Source organism: Diospyros lotus, chromosome 15 (genome assembly GCF_014633365.1).
Source record: "Diospyros lotus cultivar Yz01 chromosome 15, ASM1463336v1, whole genome shotgun sequence".
Taxonomy (NCBI): Eukaryota; Viridiplantae; Streptophyta; class Magnoliopsida; order Ericales; family Ebenaceae; genus Diospyros; species Diospyros lotus.
This window is the reverse complement of record NC_068352.1, coordinates 7,147,372-7,167,438: the sequence shown is the minus strand read 5'-3', so window position 1 is coordinate 7,167,438 and position 20,067 is coordinate 7,147,372. Positions and strand designations below refer to the sequence as shown.

The window sequence follows — 20,067 nt, the reverse complement described above, 5'->3', positions numbered from 1 at the left end:
ACATTGAAATGCAGCCACTTTCGATACACTTTTGGCATCAGAGAAAGCTCAAATCACGCTGAGACTTTGAGCAAGTTTGTGAATCATAGAAAAAAGTCATGGCTGCAAATGGAAATTCTGTGAGCATTTCTCAGTCCCTAATTCCAGTTTTTAAAGGATAGTTGTAAGCATCAAAATAAGACCCTATTCAAGTCTCAGGATTTATGGTTGAGAGAAAATAAAAAAGGATACTAAGGGACTGTTCTTCACTCAACAAGCAGTCCATGAAACTATTTTCTCCAGAATCAAGGGTGCAACTACTTGCAAAGAAGTATAGTTGATACTAAAAGATGAATTTCAAGGTACATCAAAGTTAATTACTATGAATCTTCAAATTACTGTTAATCCGTACTAGATTTTCTCAATAGAGTAAATGTCACTGCACGTCAAATGAGATCTTATGCTGAGCAACTAAACAATCAAACTGTAGTTGAGAAGGTTTGAGGAGTTTTAACTCCAAATTTGATCATGTAGTTGCTGCCGTCAAGGAATCCAACAATTTATCTATATTTTCATTTTATGAACTAATAGGCTCTTTGCAAATTCATGAAGCTAGGATGAACCAATCAAATGGAAAGAATGGGGAGAAGGCATTTGAAGTGAAGAGGGAGGACAAGCCAACAGATAAAGGACATGGCAGTGGTTTAGGTGGAGGACCATTCACTTGTCAAAATGGTTACAAGCATTCATTCAAAAATGAAGTACAATGTTGCTACTGTAACAAGTATGGTCATGTAGAAGGAGATTGCTGGCAAAAGGAAAGACGAGCACATTATGTAGAAGAAAAGCAAGAGAAAAGAAAGTTATCTATAGCCTATTTTCTTGATGTCTTAGAGTACTGCTTGATTTATAGATAGTGATTGTACTAATCATATGTCTGGCAACAGATCAAAACATATATATAATTAGTACAATTACAAAGAACAAAAACTTAAGACATGGAAATGTTAAGCAGATGCCAGTTGGATGGGAAATGTATAGTGACAGTTAAAAACCAACAATGATGAGGTAAAACTTCTACACAATGTCTTTTTTGTTCCTAACACAACACAATTTGTTAAGTGTGGGGAAAGTAATGAAAAGTGGACAAGCAATTTTGTTTGTTGATAATTCTTGTGTCATAGAAGACATTAAATAAGCTAGACAATTGCTAATGTTAGCAGGACAGGAAACAAAATGTTTCCTCTTGATGTTTCATGCATTCAAAACCAGGCATTAATCTGTTACTAAGCAAAAGGATGAGCCTAGCTTATGGCATTGGGGGGTATGGGTTTAGGGTTGCTAAGAAAAAGGATGAGTCTAGCTTATGGAGGTACGGGAATTTAAATCTCAGTGGCTTGATCTTTTTAAGCAAAAAAAAAAAAAAAAAATGGTTATGGGGCTGTCTGAAATACGGTTATGAGGCAAGTGTATGTGGGGAGGAAATTAGAAAGCCGTTTCCTGTTGATAAGGATTGGAGGGCAACTGAATGTCTTGAATTAATACATGCTAACTTGTGCAGGCCTATGTGCATTGAATCCATTGGTGGAAGGAAATACCGTTTGCTCTTCATAAATGATTTAAGTCATATCAGCTGGGTTTATTTCTTAGAATTGAAGTCGGAAATTCTAGAAAATTTCAAGAAGTTCAAACTAGTGGTAGAAAAGCAAAGTGGCAATATACTAAAGCTCTTCATCAACAGACAAGGGAGGAGAATTTGGGTCAAATGATTTCAACATTTTTTGGGAAGAAAATGGTACTTGCAAGGAACTAACAGCACCATACACATCGGAGCAAAATGGCATAGCAAAATGAAAGAACATGGCAGTTATGAAATGGATAGGTGCTTACTAAAAGCCAAGGATATTCCAAATCAATTTTGGGCAGAAGCTGCAGCAATCAACTTGCCAAATATATCTACAAAGGCTATCTTGAATCGAACTCCATATGAAGCTTGGAAAGGCATGAGACCTTTGGTAAGCCACTTAAGAAGTTTTTGTTGTATTGCATGTTCTTTAATAAATTCAAAAAATCTTCACAAATTTGATGAAAAATCTATAAAATGTATTTTCATTGGTTATTGCTCTCAATCCAAAGCGTATCTCATAATACCCTGTTAGTCGCAAAGTGATTATTAGCCGAAATGTAATATTTGATAAAGATGAAGGTTGTTTGGAAACAAGATAAAGATAGAAGCAATACAAATTACAGCAACATGTGTATAAGGTCTTGTACTCAAGCCTCAGCACCAACACCAACTTCAAATCCAACAGATTCTCCCATTGTATCACCATCAAGTAGCATCAGTAGTTCATATTCTTCAGATGAAAGTCCTAAATGAAACTTCAGATCCATGAGGGAGCTCATGAATCTTGTAATTTTGCCCCGTTAGCTTTAGATTCAAAAAGTTTTGAGGAATCAACAATAAAGCAGGAGCAGTAGACTACAATGAGAGAAACACTGATGGCAATCGAGAGGAATGAAACTTAGGAACTGGTGAACTTGCCTGGAGGGAAAATGCTATTGAGCTCAAATGGGTGTTCAAAACAAAATACCATGTTAATGGAAGAATACAAAAGCACAAGGCTCAATTGGTAGCGAATGCACATGAACAAGGACTTGACTTCGAAGAGACATTTTCTCCAATAGCTCGTTTTGAAATGATCAGAGCCATATTATCCTTAGCTGCTCAATTAAATTGGTGTGTTTATCAAATTGATATTATGTCTGCATTCCTAAATGGGGATTTGGAAGAAGAAGTTTATGTAACTCAGCCTGAAGGTTTTACAATTAATGACAAGGAAAATAAGGTGTACAAGTAAGAAAGGCACTCTACGGACTAAAACAATGTCCATAGACATGATAGAACAAAATTGATTCACATCTTCAAGAAAATGGTTTTGAAAGTAGGAATGAACCGACCTCTTTACTTGCAGCAACAAAGTAAAGATGGTTTACTTAGGTCATCTAAGTCATTGCCAGCCAATTTTCAAATTTGTGTGACAAAGACTTTTGAGATGTTAGAATTAGGTGTGTAGTATTATTTTCTTGGTTTAGAAGTGAAGCAAGAAGTAAGCAAGAAGTAAATGAAATTTTTATTTCTCAGAAGAAATATGCGACAGACCCACATAAAGGGTTTAACAAGCTTAATTGCAAAGTGGTTGCTACTCCCCATGAATGTAAATGATAAGTTGAGTTTAGAGAACGGAACTGATGAGGCTTATGATAGTTGCTTTAGAAGGTTATCTGGTGGCTTGATCTATTTGGCGCATACTCAGTTGGAGTTGTTTCCAGATTTGTGCATAAACCTACAAAGCATCATCTTGGAGCAGCAAAAAGGATTCTACAGTACAGTGGAGGAACTAAGCATTACGGAATCTGGTATTCTAAAGTGGCTGAAGTTAAGCTAAATTGGTTACTTTGATAGTGATTGGGCAGGTTGTTTGGATGATAGAAGCACTCATGGAAGTGTCTTCAGTCTTGGTTCAGGAGCTACCAGTGGGAGTTCAAAGAATCAAGAGCAAACATCACAAACTCTTACTTCTGGATCAGAAGAGGTCACACTTCTGCTCAAATGACGTTTCCTGCTAGAAGAATGAACAGCTAGAGAGGGATGTCCAGTTAAGGACACAAGAGATAGATGCCACTAGACAGCAGCAGGATGAGATGCACCAAATGGTTCTAATTGTTAGCAGCTAGACTGACGAGTGACGACCCTAGTAGACAGGTGGTCAGGAAGATGAGGAGCCTCCCACCGACTGAGTAACTATGGCAATGACAATAATCCCCATGGAGCCATTAGATTCTTAACAGCGACAAACAAAGAGATTGTGCTCCTTCACCTAGGAACACACAATTATGATGATGAGCATTATGAACCCTTGTTGGCAACGATTCAAGGTGGAAATCCCTCTTTACATGAGCTCAAAACACTCAACAGACTTCAAAGAAATGAAAAGATACAAGAAAATGTGCAAGCCCAAGTCAAGCAAAAGGAGGCTGAAGTTGAAGGGAAGGATGACTCCTGTGAGGTCAATTACTCAATAAAGCCATTGCTTGCATTTGAGATCATAAAGGAGCCAGTGTCCTCCAAATTCACGTTATCACAACTAGATCAATATGATGGATTACAAGATCTTGATCACCTAAACTATTACAAGAACACCATGGAGTTTAAGAAGCCATTGATGCGATGTTGTGCTAAGGCTTCCCCCTCACCCTCAAAAAGGGAGTCAGGAATTGGTTCTTGACACTTCAACTAGTTCTTGACACAATTTATTAGCAACCGCAAGTTGACCCATTCATGCACCAGCTCGTTCAAGGTTAAGCAAAAATGGATGAAACCCAAAGATAGTATACCACCAAATTTCAATCGAAGATGGCTATGATCAACTAGCTTGACGATGGCATGGTTGTGGGTGTGCAACCATCGATGAGGTAAGACATCAAGAATTCTACTTGTTGCTCTCGAAGAATCCCCCATTAACCTTGGTGGATCTTTTTTGGAAAAATCAAAAGTACTTTAATGTTGAGGAGGTGCTAACCTCGAACCAGAAAGGAGAACCAACCTTGGTGGATCTTTTTTGGAAAAATCAAAAGTACTTTAATGTTGAGGAGGTGCTAACCTCGAACCAGAAAGGAGAACCTTTGAGGAGGAGGGAAAGAGAAGTTTTACATAGTGGAGATGTAGTGATGACAATGAGATCTCTACAAAACAAGCCGTGAGACAAAAAATCAAATCCAATGGTGTACACGCCACAAAATACCCCATGATTATAGATTCTTGCTAATAGAAGCAATGAGTCCTGAATGACCAAGCAACACAGACTAGATGGGAGCAAGTTCGTGTTTCATTAGCAAGCCGATCACATAACCAAGAATTAGTGAGAGTTAAAAATGGAGAATGAAGGCTTCATATCAGAGATACCACAAATTATATGTCTCAGAATTGGTGTATATTGAAATGAAAATGTCATAGGGATTAAGATATATATGCAACCAGGACGGTTAAGCCTTAGAGAAATAGAAACCAATCGCTGGGATAATCCATAATATCCTCAAAGACCCAGCATCTAGAGGTTCCTTATGATGGTGCAAGAACTACAAGAAAGGAGGAGTTCAAGCCTATAAAGTGTCATAGAAGGTTCTGGACAGAACTTGCAGTCTGTGGTTCCTGTGAGGAATCTACGCAGCACTTATTCTTTCAATGTCCAGTAAGTTCAGGAATTTGGGGTCATATTAAAGGGTGGATTGGCATTAGGAGATCCATGTATTCGATTTCTAGTGCTCTCAAGTGGCTTAAGAAGGAGGCTCATGGTTCATCGTGGCAGCCTAAAGCCAAAAAGATTGCATTTGCTTGTGCTGTTTACTTCATTTGGACAGCAAGAAATCGTCTTATTTTTTATGATCAAAGTTTTTCTAGAGATTGTATTGTTAAAAGGGTTAAAACTCATGTATACAGAGTTATTTTTTCTTTGTATCGTGATGTTTTATCCCAATTTTCGAATCTAGTTATGGATCAATAGTTTGGCTTGTTGATTCTATTTGCTTGGGTATGCCCAGTGTATTTGTATTGTTCCCTTTGATCAATATACATATTTACCTTTGATCAAAAAAAAAAAAAGTGTCATGGAAGGTCATCAGTCCAGTAGAGCATGGTTACACTTGGGGTTGAGGCTTAGGAGACTAGTGGTCATGATTCTATAGGGGGTATGTTATACCAGTGTCGCTCATCAAGCCCAACCATTACCTATAGCTAGCTAAAAGTGTTAGTGCATGCCAGTCAGTGCCCGAGGTTTTGATCACTCAAAATTTGTTAAGAAAATATTGTATGAAAAGAAAGCCAGTGACACCTCAGCAGTAAGAAGCTGGAATAGCTCAGTTGGCTAGAGCGTGTGGCTGTTAACCACAAGGTCGGAGGTTCAAGCCCTCCTTCTAGCGTTCTATAATTATTATATTCATTTTCCCTCAGTACTAGTTTTAATTTTCATTCCTAACTTTTTCCTCCCAAACAGGGTATTAGAAAACTGTACGATGCGTCAAGTTCGAAGTCTTCTGTTTTATATTCCAAACGTGGGATCGATCCTAAATTAGCTCAATAACGGTGGGCCCCACTCTCATACTTTTGATTACTTCCTGTGTAAGTCAATTGACTTCTCAACTCCATCAGTCGATTTTATCCCCCACCCCCCCAAAAAAAAATAAATAAATAAATTTTATTTTAAGCAACACTTTAGCAATATTAGAGTTTGTAAATTTCTATATTAGTTTAAAATTAAAGCCTGAATCATGATCAATGAGAAATAATAAACCCTAAATGTTACCCATATTTGTATTTTCACATCGTTGTGTGGGACCCACCCTCCCACCGATTGTAGGACTTCATTTCACCTTTCCCGTTCTACCCAACTTACAAATAAACTGGGTAAGAAGATTAAAAAATAGAAAAGTGAAACAAATAAAGACGATCCATCCATCTGATAGATATGATCACAACTCAAACAACTACAAAGAAGGAACCATTTATCGATTCAACCCAAACACACACACACACATCTATATATATGCATTTGTAAACAAAAACATAAAAATCATCCAAAAAAAGGGGAAAGAAAGATATATATATATATGTGCACATACTGTAGTAGAATTAAAATATATAAAAGCACGAAGATGGAGTGTAAGGATTACCGCCGCCGGCCGTGTTGAGGACGCAGCGATCGGTACACTCCGCTCAGATTGAGAGTCCTTCACATTCCATTCCTTGCCCTCAACATTTGGATTTTGGGTTTGTCTACAGAGAGAGAGAGAGAGAGAGAGAGAGAGGAGTAAACAGAAGGACAGGTGATGATTTAGTAGCTCTTCTTATATTTAAAGGTGTTAATTCTTTTTTCTTCTCACGGCCCAGTGGCTGGTTATCATCCCATACTATTGGGTACAGTTCAGTGACTGTTGACGTTGACGCCGGCTAAAAGCAAATGAGTTCAGTTTGCTTCTGATAAACGCAAGCTTCCTTTGTTTTAGTGTACATTTATTTATTTTGCCTTTTAAAATTTCAAAAACAAAATGTTTTTCATCTTATTTCGTACATAAATGTCCCATTCACAAACTAAATGTGCTAACAATTTATCTATTTTGTTTGTGGATTAGATGCTTAGTTTTGATATGTGTTATTCAGATTTGATATCACATAACATGGACTATGTAAATAACATGTTATAAAAGAGAGAAACTATCTCACCTAGTAAAGATTGATGAATTTGTGGTCATTTAAAATTTTCAAAACTAAATAAAAAGGAGCACAATTGGTGAAATAATAAATAAAATATTATTTTTGTCATGTAAACTCCAACTACAATGTTATTAAAATTTAATTGAGGTAAGACGACCAAAATAAATAAGTAAATGAATTTTTAAGTTATTTTTTGACTAAACTACAAGCGTGTGCACTTTTGCCCATCCCATAATATATAATAGAGATATTAGTGTGTGTGCCCTAGAGCCACGAAGGAATATATGTAAAATACTATTTTGTTTATGTAATTTTAATTTTAATATGACTTTTATTTATCAATGAGTATTCTTTAATACATAATTGTATGCTTGTTTGATAAAGTCCCTAAAGCTAATGCAGTATAGAAGAAATCAAAAGTGTTTATGATAGTGAGTTTTCTATTATACAAAGCAATGTTCCCAAAGATCTCTAGTCATAGTACTATCAAACAAGGCAATGATAGTGTGAAAAAACTAGTACATGCTATGTTCCTTTCTTATGAAAGGAAGTAACTGTATTCAAAAGTTAAAGTGTAGAGATATTTGGACAAATATATGGATGCTTGTTAAGAAACAAGTTCATTGGATGACCCTTAAGCGAATTTTCATATGGAACATAGCTTGTGTGTCTATGGAACATTTCTTATAATGATGGTGTCAGTGATCCTTAAACTTGAGATCAACATAAGACCTTGTATGAGAACAAAAGAGAAGGAAAGAGAAGGAAAAATACTAGATGGGAGAGAATGAGAAGGAAAAAGAGACTTGGTTAAGGAGAAAAAGACTTTGGTTAAAGTGAAACTTACAATTTTTCTTTAAGTAAAACAAGGTAAAGGTAGGGATAGCAAATGGGTAGTGTTTGGGCATGAAACACCCATTTAAACTCTTTAAATGTGCAGACAAGTATATGTGTGGGTTTGGGGTAAAACCCCAATAATTTGCAAGTTGTGATGGCATAGCACATTTTACCCATATATTAACTAACCATTCTTACTTTCAATCTCTTCTCTCTTTGCCTAGCTCTCAATCTCTCTTCAATAACCACATTCACTATCATTGTCATCTTCATCATCACAATCATCATCATCAGCGTTATGTATAAAATTCTTTCTTGGGATTACTGCCCTTGTGCGGTCCCCGGCTTCTCGTGCTCTCGATTCTGGTAGATGAGGTAAATCATAGGTGAAGACTTTGCTTCACTACGCAGGGCAAGAAATCGAACTCACAATCTACTGGTATGAATCCTAGCTTATCGTGACTCAACCACTTGACCTATGTCTTGGGGGCGTATAAAATTCCTTCTTAGATCTAGGTATAGCTACCATAGAATTCCAAATCAATAAATTATTTTCTTGTTACTTTAGTTTGTCGGGTAGATCTTGAACAAACACTAAGTCAATTGGTATTTTCTTTTGGATTAGTACTATGATTTCTTTTTGTTGGCCCAAGTAATGAGGCAACCCAAGAGATGATCAAATTGGGTTTTCGAAAATATTTATTTTTATTTCAAATAGTGAGTAAAATACAGAAGTAATAATATTAAGTATAAACAATAAAAAAAATTCATACTTAAGAAAGAGGTGAAATAAGCTTCACAAATTTTGCAAGATTAAAGTGTATAATGAAGATGAAAGGGAATGAAGAAAACAAATGAAAATGGCACCAATATTTATAATGGTTTGGTAACTTGCCTATTGAAAGATGAGCTTACATTAAGTGAGTACCACAAGAGATTCATTAGTGTTGAATTTATAGTGCAGAAACGATTCAATCACAACAAAGCAAGATGAACAACTAGTAGGTGTTTGCTCATGGAAATAAGTAGTGGGTGACATCGGATTGTCCGACGAGGGTAGTTCAAAATGATGTCTTGGCGATCTAGGAGGATGTAATCTGAGTCGGATGTGGTTGCCTGAGGGAAGGCCAGTAGTAGAGATAGAACTTTGAAGAATCCACAAGCTTGGAATTGCACCCGCAAGTTTGGTGCTACGGGGGATCCATAAGGCTTTGAACTATAAGAGATTCACAAGGCTTAGAATAGCACGGGATTCTTTAGGCTTGGAACTGAGGGGTTCCACTCCTTGGAACCACAGGGGATCTTGAGCTAGAACTATGAAGGATCTATGTAACCTATTCTTTGAGTAAATCTATACCCAAAGACCAAGTTAGAAGGCACGCGGGGATTCCTCACCCACGCATGCCCCTACAGTCAAGTTAGTCCAAAGAGAGTAAAAATTGTAGTGAATATTGTTTGGGTATAGAGGTGCCCCATAAGGGTCCCTCTCCCAATGCATGAGAGGTATTTATAAGTGTTGGTATCATAGTAATTGGGAAGACACATGTCAATTGACTAGGGTGACACTTGTCCCTTGATGAGTCAAATAGGTTTAGTAGAAATCCCCCCTAGAGATCTTTGTGACCTAGGGGATCTCCAAGAGATGATGAGCCTTGTGGCAAGTTGCGGGAGCAAGTTCTTAGCCTTTACACAACTTATCCAGGTGAAATTCTGGGTTAATTTGAGTGTCTTTGGAGAAAATATGTCATTTTGTGGCGAAATGCGAATCTTGGGAGTCAACGGGAACTTCGACAGTTATTAGGAACCCTAGGGGTTAAGGAAAGGCACGTACGACTGTACATCTCAGGGGCTCCACATGTGTGGTAGCACGATCCCAAGGCCCCACACACGGCTGCACATCCTCTAGGTATGTGTGTGTTGTCGTGCTGTACATCTCAGGGGCTCCACATGTGTGGTAGCACGATCCCAAGGCCCCACACACGGCTGCACATCCTCTAGGTATGTGTGTGTTGTCGTGCATCTGCGGGGGTTCCCATGTTACACTGTGTGGCTTGCCTTGCACAAGTGCTCCTAGGATACCCCATGTGTCCTACCTTGCACGGGGTCTCTTAGGGCTATCCCAAAATAATTTTTATAGCTTGCAACTCTAGTGGAAAAATTTTCAAAAAAGTACGCCAAGGTGGATGCTTGACATCTATGGCATAACAATAGCACCTCACTCTTTGCTTTGACTTTTAAGTCGTTGTTTTGCTCTTTGATTCTATTTTGATGATGAAAAACTTCATTTGATTAATCAAATATTATACATCCATCTTTTATAAAATGATTTTCTGTATGTGCAACTAAATTATTTTAACCTTTATAATTAAGCACTATACTGAAAATTATCCAATGCCAAAATGAGTTTTCATTATCCTTGATGGCATTTGGAAAACTAAGTTTTTATTATCAAAAAAAATGGTTTTATTTGATCCATCAAGCTTAGCCATATAGCCGTGAACATCAAAGCCATGTTTTTAAATTTGAAGGTCAAACTGTCAACTGTTTTTATCCCTATCGACCGTTTCTATGAGCCTATCCACAGTTTTCATTGCAGATTTCTTTAATGGATAGTTTTTGTAGGCTTTTAATGGCTAATAACAATTAGTTTTTCTTCAAGCTTCAAAGAAGCCTATAAATACAACCTAAGGAAGCACTAGAGAAGGCTAATGAATGAAAATAAAGTGTTGAGAGCTTACCATTGTATTAATTTTTCTCATTAGTGCTTAGGCTTTCATTTTCTCTCTCAAAAAGGCTGCATATATAAATTGTATTATCTTATTTTAGTCTTTGTGTATTTTGTTTGAGATATATTGTAATTGAGAGTGCTATCTCTCAGATCTTCTTGATTGAATTCTATCTTATAATTCATAGCTTGTGTGTTAGAGGGCCTACCGAGTTTGATAGAAGGTTTGTATTCTTGGCGGTTTATACTAGACGACCTATTTGGTTAAGTAGGAGGTTTTAATGAAATTGAAAATCCTTAGTAGGGTGCTAAGGTAGTGGAGTAGGCTGGATTTAGTCAAACCACTACAAATCTCTTGTGTCATTTATCATTCTTAATTTATATTTTTCAAGCATTGCATTTGACATTTCATATTTTATATTTTAACTCAGTAAAACCTATTTTCAAGCAAAATTTTTTAAATTTTAAGTAATTTTTAAAATACCCAGTTCACCCCCCTTTTTTTGGTGTGTGGTGCCATACTTTAGCAAACCTAACAATTGGTACCAGAGCTTGGTCTTCTTATTTCTGTTTTTCAAGTTTAATCACCTAAGGAGGATCCCAAAGATGGCACAAACCATTGGAGGTTAAAGCACTGTAAAGCCATCCTACTTTGATGGATCTAATTACGCATATTCGAAGAAGATGATCTCTTTCTATGTGATGCAAGACCTCAACATTTTATGAGACCATCATGTATGGGGCCACTCTACCCCTAATGGAGAAGATGAGAGAATGGACAAGAGAAGAAACATGGATTGTGGAGATAAATGCCAAAGCTAAAACATCCTTTTTTGTGCACTTGGGCTGGAAAAGTTCAATATAGTATCAACATGCAAAACAACCAAGGAGATTTGGGATAAATTAAAGATTACTCATGAAGGTACAAGTCAAGTTAGGGAAACAAAGGTAAATATACTAATTCATGAGTATGAACTTTTTTCAATGAAATCTTGGGAGCTTATTAAGGATATGTTTACTAGGTTTAATGATATTATCACAAGTTTAGAGACTTTAGGAAAAACTTACTCAAATGGGGAGAAAAGAGATAAGTCTCTTCTTTTCAAGATTTCACATTCTTCAAGTGATGAAGAAGAAAGTGAGGATGATGATGATGATTTAGTAATACTCAGTAGGAAGTTCAAGAGCATTATTAGAGGGAAAAAGTTAAAGGAAGAATTGGAAGAAAGAAGAAACCTAAAGGAAAATAAGGATAAGTTTGAGGGGGAGAAACATATAAGAGAAATGAAATGTTTTGGACGTAAAAATTTTGGACATATCAAATTAGAATGTCCATTATTCATGAAAAGTGAGAAGAAGGCCCTTGCAACTTAGGGTGATGAAGATCAATCCACATCAAGCAATGAATCAAGTGATGACAACCTATGCTTGATGGCATAACATGAAGATCATGAGGTAACATCTCAATTTTCAAATAGTTTAAATGATGATTTCTCTTTTGAAGAATTACAAAATGATTTTAATGAATTAGCACAAGATTTTAAGAAATTAAGTTTGGAAAATAATTTGTTGAAAAAGAAAATTTTGTCTTTAGAAAATGATGCAAATTCTTTCAAAAATGAGAAGAATATTTTGAAAGATCAAAATGATGAACGTCAAGAGAAGAATCAATGTTTAAAATTATCTCTTGAAAGAGTCAAAAAAGAAAAAGAAGAATTGAAAAAATGCTCATGAGAGTCCAAGAAAAGATTTTCATAAAAGAAGAAAATGACAAAATAGATTTGTGAGAAGAAAATAATTTTTTACATCACATTCTAAAATCATTTGTCATTATTGTGGACAATGTGGGCATTCTATAAATAAATGCTTTATAAGAAATTATCCCACAAGATATAAACAAACATGGTCCAAAGGAAACTTTCTAAGCTAACAATGGTGAACCTAAAGTGGTTTGGGCACCAAAAACTTATAGATAACTTGTTTTTGCAAGTATACTTTGAAAGGTGATGGGGACCTGAGGCCAAAATACCAATTCTTGATGAATTAATACAAGGGTTCTCAGATTTTCAAAGCATTTTTCAAAACAAAATTTAAATAGCGAAAGCACACAATACACAATTGAAACAAAAACAACCCTTGTAAGACACGGTATTAATCATCCATATGCATAAAGTAGAAAACCAAGCATAAGGGGTGAAAGTAAATCAAGATTGCTATGGGGTAACGTAGTTCAAAAATTTTGAACCTTACCCCTATCCTGGCGATTGGATCAACGTCGAAATCAAAACAATCACATACATAATAAAATAAATTTAACCTTTAGATTTTTGAGTTGTTTGTGGATCTGAGTTGTCTAAGTGTTCGGCCTCTAACTCGTGATATGTGACACGTGTCCATTGGCAGGGAGAACGAAATGGAGTGCTAGTTCCCTCTCCTTTTCGTGGTTTGTGTATAGACAAAAGAACCTTTTCGTTTCGAATTGATGCGGAAAGGAAACGAGAGAGAGTGAATGATAATTTTTCAAATCTTAAAAAACCATAAAAACATTTGTTAATTTGGGTAACCCTTAAAAGGGTATTTATAGAGAACCAAGGCCTCTTAGGGTTTTTTAAACCCTAATGGATATGGGCTAGCCCATTTATCTTAGTCCAACTAGGAACTTAATTAAATGACCCAAATCCAATTATAAGTTTAAATAAAATATTTTGTCCAAATCCGATTTAGCCCAAATATAATATTTAATTTAATATTTACCCCAAATACTTTATTTAGCCTAAATATATATATATATATATTATTTTATTTTCTATTTGTCACTCTAACAAATATAGGAAATTATTAAATTAGAAATTCTATCCTAATTTAATCACTTGTCATTTTAGGAAACTCTTTCTTTTATGACGACCCCTTATCATATCGACATTATTACGTCTATTTTTTTTTTTTCCTGTGAGAACCTACGACGACACAACTTCTTGCTGAAGTGTCCCACTTAACCATACATCCGCCTTTCTGGTTTAAGCAGGGACCGTACCTTTTAGGTATGACTCATTAGGCTTCCGAATATGTTGGCAATGTATCAATACTAACACGTAAGACAAGATTGGCCTCTAACAAGGTATCATGCCTACCCAATTATTCAGAAGGATTCATAATCTATAAACAACCTTTCACGAGAATGATTACTGTGTAATTCGATCCTCTCGTCAATGTATCTTATTTGATCTTAAGTCTGACGATGTGTTGCTTGATTATGATTACATGAGTTTTCTTTGGTCCTTCGAATATCCTCACTCAAAAAAAGTGAATCAATATCTCCTTATTGATCTCTTTCACCATAGCCATGGATTTAAAGTGAATATCCATCGAAGACACCTTAGATACGTCATCCTTTTTTAAGAGATAAATGAGTCCCATCTTGGTTATGCACTCATCTCCATAAGCCTCACAGTATGCCCAACGATTGCCCATGTGCAGCCTTTTTCTAAGCCCATCATAACGATGTTAAAGTATACCGGTCTTCTTATGAGATGACCGTGACAACCTATTAGTTACACCCATTTCATATGAGAATTCCATCAATATATAAGCAAAATAGATTCTCATGGCGAGTCATGTCCAGTGACACGTTCTCCAACATTGGTCACCTATGTACTTGTTTAGACATCCCCATGCTTATGGGTGTGAGACTCCTAATGCTATCAGATAGCAAAAACATAGCACATACAAGTCTTACCGCAATTGTCAATGTCCATTCTTAACATTGCTACGACTTGGGACATTTAATGATGTCTACAAACTATGATGCATCATCTCATATCTTTATAGATTAATCACAGTATACATCATATAGACTTCTATCTAATTTCATCCAGTCATTACAATAATAACAAGAAACTAATAGAATGACTTCTTGTAAAATTGAATAACTCACTATTCAATAATAAATACGATTGCAATTGTCAGTGTATAACATGTCCAATCTGATTGGGTCTAAAGCATCTACACTAATAGAGGGATTAGCAATATACATCCTCGAATGGATTTCGGTGCTAGTTATCTAAAACCCTCATCTTTTTTCACTATCAAAACTGCTACCACAAACCTATAACTTCAAGTGACTAGCCTGCCTTCTCAAGTGTGGAGGACCTACTCGGTCCACACCTAAGACACCTTAGAACCCTTCACCGAAGTCGTGCTAGTATTAGTGATAGTGCCCTAGATGTCAAATTTACATTACATGGGATGTATGTGAATGACACTATTGATTATTCTTGATATTAATAAAAGGTCATATCTTCATCTATATCTCTCCCTCTCAACTTTATGAATGAGTCCCTAGACTTCCTAGTAAACTTCCTACTCTTAAGTTGTTGAGATTGTGTGACTTGGATTTCTAGTCCAAGATTTCTTAAAGGTATTCTCAGTCCTTAGACTTATCAGAAGGAGACTATGATTAGTCGATTAGTGGATTGCCACATGGGTTATTACCATTATTTAGCATGGAGATGCTAATGAGATGGGTTGGTGAGTCACACACCACATTGCATGAGATGCATATAGTAGACATGTGGGTGGGTGTTGGAAGAACATCCACTGAATATGACGTTTGCGACAGATCACATGGCTTGATGATTAATGAACTGACGTTAGCTCTCAATTGTGCATATAATCATTAAATTAGAGGTGACATAGTGTCTTATGCACTAGTGTCAGTGATTTGTCGTTGAGCTGAATCATCCGGTGTAAGAGGTGGAATTACTCTCTATGCAGTGGTGTATGGAGGCAGAAATTCATCGATGGGATCCATTGATCTCCGTTTGTTGGGGGCGAACATCCTATGTAATCCAAGTAGGTGATTGTGATTGGAAATCCCCTAGCCAGGGTGAGCATGAGATTGGAAAGAGTTCTAATGTCAGATTAGATCTAACATGCTACCTATATCACACATCGTGCTAGATCTGTCATAATTACTGAGTCCTGTGAGTTTAATTAGTCCATGACTCTCACTTGGTCGGGATGTTATTAAGTGGAATGACTATATTGTATGGTAATCAAGGAGCCTTAATAGGTGCATATGAAGTTTGACTTCATTGCCATTAGGATCGTCTTGAGTCTTGGCTAGAGGATACTCAGGATCTTTTAGGTTGCTCAGGGGATTTTGAGAGATCTTCTTAGTAGGTTGATGGGGATCGACCGAAGTCAATGAGTTGACGTGTCTTGATTGCTACATGGTTGTATGCATAGAAAGTCACATGCATATCGAGTAATATAGCAGATTAGTGATCCATTGTTGTTAGCAATTTCTTTGTTGTTATTAGTTAGTGATATTGGTTGCTTGCATGTCTGGGACTCGTGGATCTATGGTTATGGGAGGCTGCTATCAGATAGCAGGGCCTTAGTGGCATTTGGAAAAAGTTGGAACTTGGCAGATAGAATCAATCGACAGGTACATAGAGAGGTTGAACGGTCGATCGGTGTTCGCAAGCTGTCAACCCATTGCCTTTTGTAAATTGGTGCATAAGAAAAGTTAACCGCCTCAAAATAGTCGATTGAGTTCCCCATGTTGTCGACCGTTTCTGCCACTTATCGGGTCTCAGCTTTGTCTTATTAGAGTAGGGGTGTTTAAAAAAATCAGCTCACCGTGAAAATCAGCCGAATCACATCGCACCACGCAGTTTTTTTGGGTGAGTGATTTTGCATGGTTTATGAAAACTTCAAACCATGCAGTTTATGATTTGTAAATTTTGTGGTTCAATTTTGATCCGAACTACCAAAGCAATATTGTAATAATAAAATAAATAAAATATAAAATATAAAAGGCATGTATGTAACCCTAATGCCTTCCATTCTATTTCTTTGGGTTCTCTTTACTAGCGCCGCATGCTTCCAATCTCGACTCGATGAGATTTGATCGACTAATTTGGTTTCGCCAAGCCACCAAGGAGAAGCGTCCAATCTCTACCTAGCCAGCACCGCATGCTTCCAACCAAGGAGATCTGATCTGGTTTTTCCAAGCCGCCAAGGAGAAGCATCCAAGGAGATCTGGTCGGAGAAGCATCCAAGATTGGTAGGTTAGATCTCATCGCTAAGCCAGCAAGGAGAAGCGTCCGAGGAGATCGTCACCCCCCACCAGTAAGGCCTTTTATCTGTTCTCGAACCAAAGCCACATATGAACCAACCGACAGTTACCTAATTCATTCATCAACACATGATTCTCATCGTATTTCCGTTTCTTAACATAAATTAGGATCTTTAATCTTCTAGCTTGTAATTATTCACTCATTTGCTTTCGTTCTTTCCAAGCAGACAAATAAGTGTAGTAGTACAAGTATTGATTTTTCTTTATTGAGGTCAGGGTATGCTCTCTATATCTGTAGACATAGAAATAGATATATATATCTTTAAGAAAATTTGCTCGCCTAATTTCCTTTCTAAAGTTCTAGCACAAAGATAAAGTTAATATTCTAAATTATAGGAGTCCCACTGGCAACCCAAATATGTTTGATATCATTTTTTTTTTTTTTTTTGTATTTGGTGCTTTGCAAAACCTTATAACATAGAAGAGATTGTTTTTTTTATTGTTCTTCCTTGTAGACCTTGTGCTAAAAAACAAGATCATTGTTTATGATCTCGATGGCCAACAGATTAGATGGGCCAATTATGACTGTAAGTTTACCTTAAGCTGATTTACCAAGGAGTATATGGAGACACTATAAATGGAATGATTTTACCCAGATTGTCTATTCCTCGCTCTAGGAGATGTCTTAAGACACTTTCACATAAAAAATAAAATAATTATTTTAATTCTTTAGATTTTTTTGTAATCTAAATTAAACAAGCCAGAACATAATTATCATAAACATAACAGAGATGCAGCCTAGGTTGGATCAGGTAACACACTTCAATGAATAAAAAAGGGAGAATGCTTAATTAAGGAACTTCAACTCCCAGTGTTGCATTCCTACCCATGGTACTGGAAGAAGCTATTATCTGTCCGACGTGTGGCCAGGGATAAATTTGGGTGGAAGGTGGGAGATGGCAACTGGGTATTTATCTAGTATGATAAGTGGCACCCGCTTAGGATCCCTGTCGATCATTTCTCCTGTCAATTCCCTTGGTAGCCCGGTATCTCGATTATGGCTCGTGTATTTGATATCATTGTTGATGGTAGGTAGGAGTGGCCGTCGGATGGGATGTCGGGCCCTCCTAGGGTTAGGAGTCATGATGTGCTAAGCTAGACCCTGACTCAAGATGGTACTTTCTCGATTAAGTTTGTATTACAGAGTTTGTTAGAGCCATTGGCATGATGCCATTGGACTGGGTCCAATGGCATCAACTAGTTTGGTTTGGGTATGGAGTTCCTGCACATTCATTTATTCTATGGTTAGCAATTAGGGAACGATTATATACTCTTGATCATGTTAACCTGCTTCTTTCATTCACCAATAGATGTTTTCTTTGTAGGGCAGATTCTAAGAGACACATCCGTCTATTTTTCAAGTCTTCTTATTCTAAGCAGGTGGTGTCTTTTTTCGACAAGTGAAGAAATTTGCATGGCCATGGCATTGATGGGAGACGGGGGTTCTATGGGCGGCGGCCCAGTGGAAAACATTGCTTGAGAATGAGTACGAGTAGTAGTTGTGATCTCAGCAATTAAATCAGAATAAGCTATTCTCGAATAGCCTTGAGGTTTGGATTGCAACAGGTCTAATAGTAAACGAAAGGACAACAGTTTTCAGGTTTAAAAAAATTTCATCCAAGCCAATTGAATTAGTAACCGATGCTACAAAGGGAACTAAATGTATCTGTTGTTCTAGAATCAACTATGGGATGCTTAGACAATACTAGTGCTTGAGAAAGTGGTGCCCTTTTTCTGTTTGCAATTATCGCTACAAAATAGTAAGACTTCTATTGCGGACAATAACTCTTCTATTTAAATTCGAGTAGGGTGGTAAAGGGATGAAGTAACTTGACCAATAGGTCAAGGGACAAGCCATTGGCTTCGTTTAAAGACCAAAATTTTCTTCAAGAAGAAAAGTTTTCGCTTGTTCTAGAAGTTGATTCCATAACAAGGGATTTGATTCTAGCTGATTAAATAGCCAGTTATTGAATAGCAATTGCTTGGTTCTCCGTCCCTTAGAATAGAAACTATGCTAGCTTCTTTCCTAACTCTCTCTTAAAAACCAAGTATTTATGACGCTTTGCTTGTGTAGAAAAGGAAGGAGTTCATTGAGAAAACCACATGCTTTTTCTTTTATTCCTTGTGCTTAAGGCGGTAGTCAAGTCAAGCCAAGCCAAAAGTACTAAAAAAAGGATTTTTGTTTGGGTTGTTCCCTCGAGATCTATATGAATGGAAGATGCCTTTGGAACTTGTTTTTCTTGGTTAGTCGAGGGAACAACCACAACATTATGCCCCAAAATAGAACTATACAAAGCCCTTATGAATGACCTAACATATAGTCTACTACACTCTTTCTTGTCTAGTGTAGTAGACTATATTCTCCTGCGTAGGTGAGTGGAGGAAGAATCCAAAAAGAGAAAGGTATTGTGTCATTTCCTTAAGGCAAACAATCCCTTGCTGCACACTCGTGCTTTGGCTTAGTTTACTACTTTATTTCACGAGATTTTACATTATAATAGAGAGTCTTCCTTGCTTCTTATCGCTCCGTGGGAACCCAAAAATTGTAGATAGATTAACCAATTAACTAGGTAAGGGATTCCTTTCTTCTTTCTGTGTTGCGCTTTACTTTGGTTTTTACTTGGTTTCTTTAAACCACTTGGCCATCTCTCCTATATAAGATTATAACCCAGAAAGTGCGAGTGAATCGTGAGTCATTCATATTGATTAAAGTCTCAGGGCCTCAATTCAAAAGATAGAGACCTACGATATACTAATGAATGAAATATATCCTTTGTTTTTCCATGTTGAAGCTTCTCAAAGAGACTAATTCGGGGGGACATTCAATCCAATGAGGAAGAAAGAACCAAGTAGCAAGAACAAGAGGGTATTCTTGAACAAGAACAGTAGCGGGAAGTTGCCTAGCCTTGCTAACGATTTTCAACCTTTATACCTCACTCAGGGCATAGCTCGAATCTAAGTAAGTTTTAGTTAAGAAAGTGTTAATCTATGACAGGAATATTAAATAGACATTCAATTAACAGGGAGCCTCTTCCTACCCTAGTTTATTGGCTCTTAGGTTGGTCGCAGTAATACAGAGGATGTAAACTGTTAGTGTAGGTGCTCTAAAACCAA

The 20,067-nt window shown here is 36.8% G+C and overlaps 1 protein-coding gene and 1 non-coding gene across 4 annotated transcripts in view; one reads left to right on the top strand and one right to left on the bottom strand.

Annotated features, from left to right (window-relative positions):
• LOC127792057 (uncharacterized) overlaps window positions 1–6,958 on the bottom strand; it is an 87,989-nt gene extending 81,031 nt beyond the window's left edge. The window contains exon 1 of one of the 3 annotated variants that reach the window (XM_052322373.1): window positions 6,709–6,958. The gene's annotated coding sequence lies outside the window, so the exon portion shown is untranslated. The remainder of the gene's footprint in view (window positions 1–6,708) is intronic. The other 2 variants (XM_052322371.1, XM_052322369.1) reach the window with 2 other exon arrangements.
• Window positions 5,885–5,958, top strand: TRNAN-GUU (transfer RNA asparagine (anticodon GUU)). The gene has a single exon. It is a non-coding gene; the product is annotated as a tRNA-Asn (tRNA).
• Window positions 6,959–20,067: the final 13,109 nt, after the last annotated feature.